Source organism: Pogona vitticeps, chromosome 11 (assembly GCF_051106095.1).
Source record: "Pogona vitticeps strain Pit_001003342236 chromosome 11, PviZW2.1, whole genome shotgun sequence".
NCBI lineage: Eukaryota > Metazoa > Chordata > Lepidosauria > Squamata > Agamidae > Pogona > Pogona vitticeps.
The window spans coordinates 11,217,693-11,227,004 of record NC_135793.1 but is presented as its reverse complement, the minus strand read 5'-3'; the positions used below and the strand labels follow the sequence as shown (position 1 = coordinate 11,227,004).

Genomic DNA, 9,312 nt, shown 5'->3' with positions numbered 1-9,312 from the left:
GGTTTACATATGTATACCCTGGGGAGAAGCTGTAGCACAGTGACAGAGCACACACTTTGCATCTTGCAGGTCTCCTAAGAGTGGTCTTAGCCGACTAGATAGGCGGGATATAAATCAAATCAATCAAATCAATCAATCAATCAATCAATCAATCAATCAATCAATCAATCAATCAATATTCGTGCTAGCAAAGCACTATGCTGGAAACTTTGGAGAACCATCGCTGCCAATCAGAGTTAACACTTCTGGGCTAGATGGACCATAGATTTCACTCAGTCCAATGTGACGTCTGTGCATCATGCCCAGTGGATTATGGCTTTCAGACGAATGAAACTGTGGCCCCAGCCCTTCAGCTCTATGTGATGGGAGGAAACACACTCCCAATGATGTTCTTTGAACATACCTCCTCATTGTCCCCGTCATGTCCTTCATGCAAGTATGTGTGTAATCAACAACACCTTCTTCTCCTCGTCTGCCTGCTCCACTCTATGGAGTAGCAGGCCAGGTCTGGCTGTTAAATCAGAAGATCTGAAGCTTGAACATCTTCCTCAAGATATCAACTGTGATCAACACAGGCTTCTGATTTTTCCTAATGCTCTATAGGACTTTTAGGGAAGATATTCAGGTATCAGACCCTCTGACCTGACATGGCGAAAAACAAAATACTTGCACAGAGGAAGCAGAAGGGTGGTGGCAAGGAGAAGCTAGCTGAGGGAGTGAGCATAGAAAGAGACCATCTGGGATGGTTGCGGAGAGGTGACACAGTGGCATAGTGAGCAGAGATAGGCATGAACCACCGGTTTGGCGGTCTGTGCCAGTTCTTTTATTGGAGGCAGTGCCCAGAGAAGATGGGGTGGGGAAGCCAGGGCACCTACTGGAGGAGGTGAGCCTGGGAGGCATCAAACACCTGTTGGGCCACTAAACAGACCTGCACAAACTGTCAAACTAGCACCTTGTGTCCATTTCTGAAAGTGACGCACTGGGGGCTGATAAGAGAGGGGATAGTATCTATGAGCATTACAGGAACCACTTTTCTGAGTCCGAACCCTCTAGGCAGTGCGAAACGTACAAAAAACTGGGGAGAAATGGAACTGGAAGGAACATGGAAAAGGGTACTTAATGATGCCAGGGGCTTTGGGGCATATTTAAAAGGTGAGTCACTGGAGGTTTCTGGTAGTTGTCATTGACTTTTTATTGACAGGGAAGGAGGGACCTACCGTGTTTCACCAAAAATTAGACAGGATCTTATATGATGAGCATCCTGAAAAATCATACTAGGGCTTATTTTCAGGTTAGGTCTTATTTTCGGGAAAACAGGGTAGAAGAGGTCCTGGTGCCTGAAAACAGCTTTCAAGAACATGTCACCCAAGGACCACCCTTTCCCCACCTCATTTGTAAGCATCCTTGACACCTCAGGCAGCCGCCCCAGTTTATTGGACAATGCACACAGCTCTGCCGAACGCAAAAGTCTGCCTCACTGAAAAAACAGGGTATTTGAAGGAATTTTATTGATACTGCATTTCCCCACAAATCCTCAAACTCTTCATGTGCAAAAAGCAGATTTGTACAAGCAGTTTTTGCTTTTTCTCTCTCTCTCTGTCTCTCATGCTCCCCAGTGTGTGACCAAATATGCAGCTGGGTGCACAACCTGGGCATATTTAAGCATGGGACTGATCATTGGAAATATTGTTTACTCAGTTTCTGGCTTTACCTGACACAATTTCAATAGTATTCTGGCCATTGTGGTTAACCCAAGAGAACTCATTTCCTCAACCGTATGTCTGAATGCACTCTTACTGACAGTTTAAAATATAGAGATCGGATGACCAGGAGTCCAATAAAATAAAGTAGTTTAGGCATCTGGCTGCAGAGGTTAGGAATTCCGTTCCCCGCTGTGCCTCCTTGAGAGGAACTGGACTTGATGATCCATAGGGTCCCTTCCAGCTCTGCATTTCTAAGATGAAGATGATAATGTTCTCAGTTTTCAAACAGTTGCTGTGGAGCTGATAATCCTGAGAGGTGATTAGAATTTCTTCAAGTGACATAAGATAATAGATCTCTTATAATTAAAAAAATACTTGGCCGGTATCCTGTTGGGGATCTCCGTTGCACAGCTGATTGCTCAAAAAATTGCAATAGTATGTAAGTAGAGGAATGGACTTTGGTTAGGTGGACTTGGATTCAGATCATGCAGCCAATTATAGAGCAGACACAATGAAAATATTGGAACATTATTGGTACGCAAGAAAATTCAAAGCAGAATACTGTGGCTTGTGTAATATAGTTGTCTCTTTGTACCTTCCTTTCTCTGTTTTCCCTCTAGTTTGCATACCCTTTTTTAGTTCAAGGGCTTGAACATTTGAACATGCATAAGGTGTGTCCCTGTAGTGTCACCCCAGATTGCTTTGACTTAAAATGTTACTGTGATCCACATTTCCTATGAAGGTGAACTTACTGTCAATTTTCCCACTGGGATGTGCCCTGGACATAGTAATCATGGAAATATTAGTCACCTGAGCATTGAATTACACATTAAGATTGAATGCATGTTTCCTATATGGAAATGTGTTTCCCCTCACAATGTGAATTCTTCAGATGTATGTGCTGAAGTCTGAGTCTCTTGTCCTGATTTTCCTAATTTCATACTTAGCAGTGGCTACATAACTAGTGGGACCAACAAATATACAAGTGGAAGCATCCTTCATCTGGCACCAAAGGCCTCCAGAAGTCTCTTTCTCTTTGCTCTGCCAAACTAAATGCCAACGTCCTCCACATCCTCTCTCTTCAGCTCTTCCCACACGAATCACAGATCAGGAAAAACAAACAGAGACAAGACACACTCAGCTGACACCAAAGGGCGCGCAGAGTCTCACTTAGCTTGCTTCATTCTGCCTAAATTATCATACGATGAAAATGCATTTTGAGGGGGGTGAATGGCAGCTTTTAGTACGTCAAAGAGATGACAGATACACACAGCTGTGAAGTGTGGTTTTCTTCCCCGTGGCATTAAAGGCCAATAAATAGAAAAGATGGTGTTTACAGTCAATTTTTTTCTTTAAAAAATTATTTTGCCTTTCAGTGTTTAGCGGCTACAATGAATACCAAACACATTTAGAATGACTCGCAAATCTGTTAATTTATATTTGCCTCTGTGCAATACGTTGTTTTAGAATAGAACAAGAAACCTGCAGGGGCTCACCGCAAAGCATGCCAGTCCCATAAGGGAAAAACTGTTCATGTTTTACAGGTACGTGCAGCCACCTGTTATGTCCTTCTGATAAACTAGCTGAATTTTGGAATTTGGCCTAATTATTTTTGTGCAGAACTGATTCCTTCTGCTGTGTGTTATCCTGCAGTCATCCAAACTCACTTCTGCTGCCAACTCTCCCATCTTTGACAGGGCTGGACCAGTGGTAGCTGGTGCCCACCAGACGTTGGTGCGGCAGGAAGCACATCAGTAGAGGAAGGATGAATTAGGAAATAGGGGCGGGGGAAATTGACTCAGACGCTTCTTCACCTCCACTCTATCCATTCTCTCAAAAATGCAATGGAAGAGTATAAAAATACAACTCTAAATTAGAAATATGCCTACCTGTTTCTGTTGCCTTATGTGCCAGATTCCAAAACTGGACAGCTGGCATATTCAAGCACATTTTCTCATTTCCTTTCTCCTTCTCCTCTTCCTCTCTCTTTCTCTTTCCGTCTCTCTCTCTCTCTCTCTCTCTCTCTGTGTGTGTGTGTGTGTGTGTGTGTGTGAGAGAGAGAGAGAGAGAGAGAGAGAGAGATGCCCTAATGGACTAGCCATCACTGGCTGGACAAATCTGTCTATTTAGCTTTGTCTGATATTCCCCATAATCTCAAATGATTTCCATCAAATGTAATTAGGAAATCTCAAGATTTTGGAAAATTTGCAGTAAAAACAATGTAAGTGAAATTGTTAACCACTTACACTGGCCGAATGCAATATGGTATTTCATGTTGAATCATGTTGCATCTTCTGCCATTTAATTATTTAAAAGGAAGAGAGTATAAGACAAAAGTGGTCGCAATCTTATTTCCAGAACACGAAAATGGCTGGGGGAAGAACAACAACAAATACAGGGATTTAAAACCAGATTTTAAAGAATTAAACTTGATCCATCTTCAGATGGAATGACCGAACTGATCATTCATTTTCTCCATTATAAATTTTTGGTCTTGATCCTTCTGTGCTATTTATATAGATATATGTGCATCCCGGGAAAGGCTTATCAAATCTCTCTCTGTCTATTTATTTAAGTTCCCATCTTTGTCCTAATATAGGCCTTCAAGGCAGGCTAAATAAATAGGTCTTTAAAAAAAAAAACCCTAAACCCTACAGCTGCAATCCCTATAAGTGATAATATAAAATTGCAATAATGGATACGATAATTTAAAAAACAAACAACAATTGCGTTAAAACAAATTAAGAATACTTTAGAAGAAAAGGTAAAAAAAAAAAAGTACACAGAGCCACTCATCAAAAAGTCCTTTCTCAACAGATGGCACTTGCCAACTTGTTACCTGGTGTTGCCTCTGGTGTACAGCAGTTCCATGAAGGAGTGGCCTCCATCATTATGTCCTGTCCCCCACAGCCCTGCTAGTCTCCTGTAAATGTAAAGCTGTGAGTTCCTTTATGGAACCAGTTGTCAATTGCCTGACTGAATAGAAAAGTCTTTGCATTTATTTCCTCAAAAAAATTAAACCCATCCCTCTTAGGGGAACAGGACAGAAGAGCAGGCATTAGACAGATGCAGGGGATGGGTATCAAGAGACAGGTCTCTAGTTCTCTCATGTGCACCCAGAGGCATCTGGTGGGGCCTCCGTGAGATACAGGAAGCTGGAATAGATGGGCCCTTGGCCTGATCCAGCAGGGCTCTTCTTATGTAGTTGGTGTTTGATGAGCAGAATTGGGGTGTGGCCAGGGCCTGACTCTTCCCACACATATAAACTGAGTAGGGCCACTTGCACTAGTTGAATATCCTGTTATGATTTCTCATACTATCTCTAAAACAAATTCTATTCCCCTGCACATTCAGAGAGCTACGTAATACAGTTTCATGGAGATCTATGCCACATTAACTGAGGCATGTTTCAACTTACCGTGCAGGGTTCTTCACTCGGAGATGCTGTTTGTTTGTCTGAACACATTTTAATTGCCTTAATGACACTATTATTTTGCTACCTGGGAAATTTGCCATTCACAAAACCTTGCTTCAGGGGATGGAAAGTACCAAAACTTTCACAGCTGAAAGCAAGCTGGCAATACAACATATTAGCTGGGTAAATTACTTTAGTTTACAGCAAAACTGTATAAATATTCTGAGTAGTAGGCAATAACACTTCATAAGAACCTGAGGAACTGAACTTGCAGTCTGATTTTATTAGAAGTCACAGGATGGCTTCCCCCCCTCCCCCTTTTCTTTCTTTTTTACTTCTCTTTCTTTCCTTGGTATCTCTGCCCTCAGGGCTTTCGCTGCATATTAAAGAGATATAAAGGATGAGTGAAATGCAAGGAACGGCATCTTTAAAAACAGTGTTTTCAGCTAAGAACTCTTTGTGCCAGGTAATAGTAAGGAAACATCTGCAGAAGAGACACCAAAACAAATGGAAACAAACACATGTAGCTGGGCAGCATCCATCCATCAGAGGCCACACAGGTGGTTGCAACCAGTACATTACACCCCAGTTCAGAGCTTTTCCAGTTATTTATTCCAGTCTTTTACTCCATCTGGTGACAGCTTCTAAACAAGGACTTCAGCTTTGGGACTTCTTCTTAATTATTCTTCTGCTAAGGGGATAAAAACACACCAAAACATGTCTACAGTGGTGCCTCATATAACGAGTGCACCGTTGAACGATGAATCCGCATTGCGATGCGGATTTCCCCATCGCTAATGCGAGGGCACACTCCCATTACGATGGGGGAACAGCTGTCCTGCTGCTCCAAAATGGCCGCCGGAACACAAAAAATGGGTGCCGGTACACCCAAGATGGCCGCCGGAACAAAAAAATGGCCGCTGGTACACTCAAGATGGCCGCAGGAACAAAAAAATGGCCACCGGAACACCCAAGATGGCCGCCGGAACAAAAAAAGGCCACTGGTACACCCAAGATGGCCGCCAGAACACAAAAAATGGGCACCGGTATACCCAAAATGGCTGCCGGGATGCTCAAAATGGCCGCTGGTACACCCAAGATGGCCGCCGGAACAAGGGAAAACATCGGAGAATGGTGAGTTTTGGGCCCATTTGGAACGCATTGGAGTTTTTGATCCGTTTTACGATGTTTTCCCATGGCGAAGGTTAATCTGGAACGGATTAACCTCACTATGCGGGGCACCACTGTATTTCTTTTGTGAAACCTAGAGAACAGAATTCTCTTTCTCTTTCTCTGTATGTGCCCACCTTTTGCTGCTGCTTTGCAGACCAGCTGCAAGTGTGGGAGGAGAAGGATCAAACTAAATAGGATGGCAGCTTTGTAATGAGAAACTGGTATGTTTTTCTTTCAGTAATGTATTTCCTTCAAAGCCACATGTCTCATAAGTGAAGCCTGATTTTACCTCCCCATCACCATGACCAATTCCAACCCAAAAGCAAGCTTATATTAGGATGGACAGATATCTTTAACCATTTAAGTAAACTTCTTATGACATATCAAATTTGTCATACACCAGGGATTGAAATAATACTTTAAATTGTTCTTATTGTAGGTAATACGGCCTCTCTCATAACAAAAGCCTCTCCAAAGACCTTCCAAGACTTTGAAGATCTCTCCTGTCCAGTGCAAGAGTGAGTTATTAGGTGATTTCCTTCTTCACCACTTTTTCTTCTTTGTAGTTCACAGAAGACTTTTGTCACTTTGAGAAGCAAAGCACACAGGCAGGGAACACAGAAAGAGAAGCTGATTGATCAGTTGGATACAAACAACTCATCCAATGCTTCTAATTTTTAAAAAATGTCACCTTTCTGTGCCAGTAGTTTCTTCCAATATGGTTGATTGTGTAGGGAAATTCCTCTCTCTCTCTCTCTCTCTCTCTCTCAGGGACAAATTGCTATTCTTCATCCACCCGTAGTTCCTTCTTTAATGTGACCCACAGCAGCAGAGCAATCTTTTGGATTTTTCACCCAAAAAGGGAAAAAAAGTAGTCAACAATACATATATATTTGTTCTCCTCCACAGAGGTCAGGAATAGAGCACCAGTTTGGTGGTTTGGCCCAGTTTGGTTCATGTCTATCTCTAGTCAGGACAAAGTAGTGAACTTCTGGTGGCTCTCTTTGCTCATACTGACCACTTCCTTGCATCCTAAAACCTTCCTTAGAACACTCTGGAGTAGGTTTTTTACTGTCACAGAGTGCTATGGCAAGAGAGGATGGGGGAATTCAAATTCCGTTGGTGCTGAATCCTAAAACATACCCTTGGTTCCTAACCATCTTTGTTCTTTCAGAAGCTAGTTGTAGTTTGTCTTGGTGTTATCATCCAAAGCCATGCAGTTCTTTCTCATGAGAGATTAGGTTTATCTATGGTTTTGCTTATTTGTTTCCTGATGGTTTTAAAAATACAATTCCTCCCACCAAAACTAGTGGGAAGGAAAATATCTATGTAGGCTGATGTAGCTTAGTGTGCTGATTCAGTCTGCCAGGTGAAAGAAGGAACTTTGAATTCAAAGTTCAAAATTCATCCCCGAATGATGTTCCTGGAACAGTCTGTCTGGCTCAAGTGCAGAAACACAGTGATTGGGATTATGATGGGGTGTGTGTATAAAGCAGTACGTAATAAATTTACCTATTAGATTTCCACTTTTTCAAATGTTATGATGCACTTCTCAGCTATTTTTTTAAAGTACCAAAATGCATTGGGAAAAATGTGTACTTAGAAGGAAAATATATTTAGATAAGTATGTTTTGAGAGGCAACATGTTTGGAAATGTTCCTTTTGAAGGGAAATGCTTTCAGAACTAAGTGTATAAATAAATACACAAATATTACTTTTTAAAAAACAAATTCAGGTGGATGTAGAAAACAGAATTTACAAGGGAATACAGGCAAGGAACACATGAACTAGAAATGGGTTTATTCAATCATGTATCTCTCCAGTAAGCAGAACGAAATGGTACCCCTTTATGTGGGTTTGTAGAACCTAGAAAAAGGGCATTACAGTACAACCAGCAGATTGTCCAGTGGCTTCTTAAAGACTCACACACTTTGTTTGACTGCAGTCCACTTCATCACTTCAACACATATTCTGAAAAGGAGCAGCGTCAACTACCAGGAGTGATATAGAGTATAATTGTAAACCAAATACAGTACCTCCTTTTAGAGAATGAATAAACCACAGTATTATTAAAATAAATGATTATATTTATTGGGGAGCAACCATCGGGATGAGTGGGCAGTACAGTACATGTGACAAAATCAGGGGTTCTCTCCCCCCCCTTAGAGGCGGGGTTTTACAATAGGGGAAGCAAGATGACCAGTAATGACAGTCGTGTAATATTTAGACTGTGCTTCCCTATGTGATGTGAAAAATAACATCTGTGATGACGAAGTGTGATACACAGGCGTTCATTATAAACAGAAGTTCTGCGGAACCTGTGCTCTGGGGGAAAAATATGTCTTTGCTGAGGAGTGGAATCTTAGAAGTTTGGAATTCTTGAGAGTTACAAATGTGGACATGTTGGTAATTTATCTCTTTTTTAAATCGTATCAGAAATGGTCTGTTTGCCGGCAAGGGCCGGCTTTCAAATTGAGCGAAGCAAAGTTGCCAAGGTTCTCCAGCCTTGCCTTGCTAAGCGTTCTAACGGTCCTTCCTGTCCCATCAAAGAACCGAACTGGCAAAAGATTTTCTGCAGCTGATGGAGGCCGTGGTGGCTGTGGATGATAGGAGCTGTAGTCCAACATCCTGTGGAATGTGCCCAGTTGGGACCAGCTGCTCCAAACCCAGTTTTGACCCCGGGGGGGGGGGGGGAACCTTGCTTTTATCTCCAGTTGTTGATCAGATAGAAGAACAAGGATCTTTTTCTGGGCACCTCCTCGGGAGGTGGGTGGGATTTGAGAAGCACCCCCGTCTTCTCAATTAGGTGATTCAGCTGCAGGGTTTCGGGTGGAGGTCTTTGTCAGGTCCGGCCTCAACGCCACCGAACCCTGTGGGCCTCCTCTGTGAGTAGAAATGTGTAAGATGCCTACGGGTGGCTGGTAAGTGGCGACCTGCACACTTGTCTTAGCAAAACGATGTGGATTTTGGTCAGAAGAGGCTTCCTTGTGGTCAGTTCCAAGACGACCGGAGAGGTGGTAG

The 9,312-nt window shown here is 42.5% G+C and overlaps 1 long non-coding RNA gene across 1 annotated transcript; it reads left to right on the top strand.

Annotated features, from left to right (window-relative positions):
* The first annotated feature begins 3,856 nt into the window (after nucleotides 1-3,856).
* LOC144584462 (uncharacterized) lies at nucleotides 3,857-8,866 on the top strand. The gene is made up of 2 exons (XR_013538725.1): nucleotides 3,857-6,252; nucleotides 6,731-8,866. It is a non-coding gene; the product is annotated as an uncharacterized LOC144584462 (long non-coding RNA).
* Nucleotides 8,867-9,312: the final 446 nt, after the last annotated feature.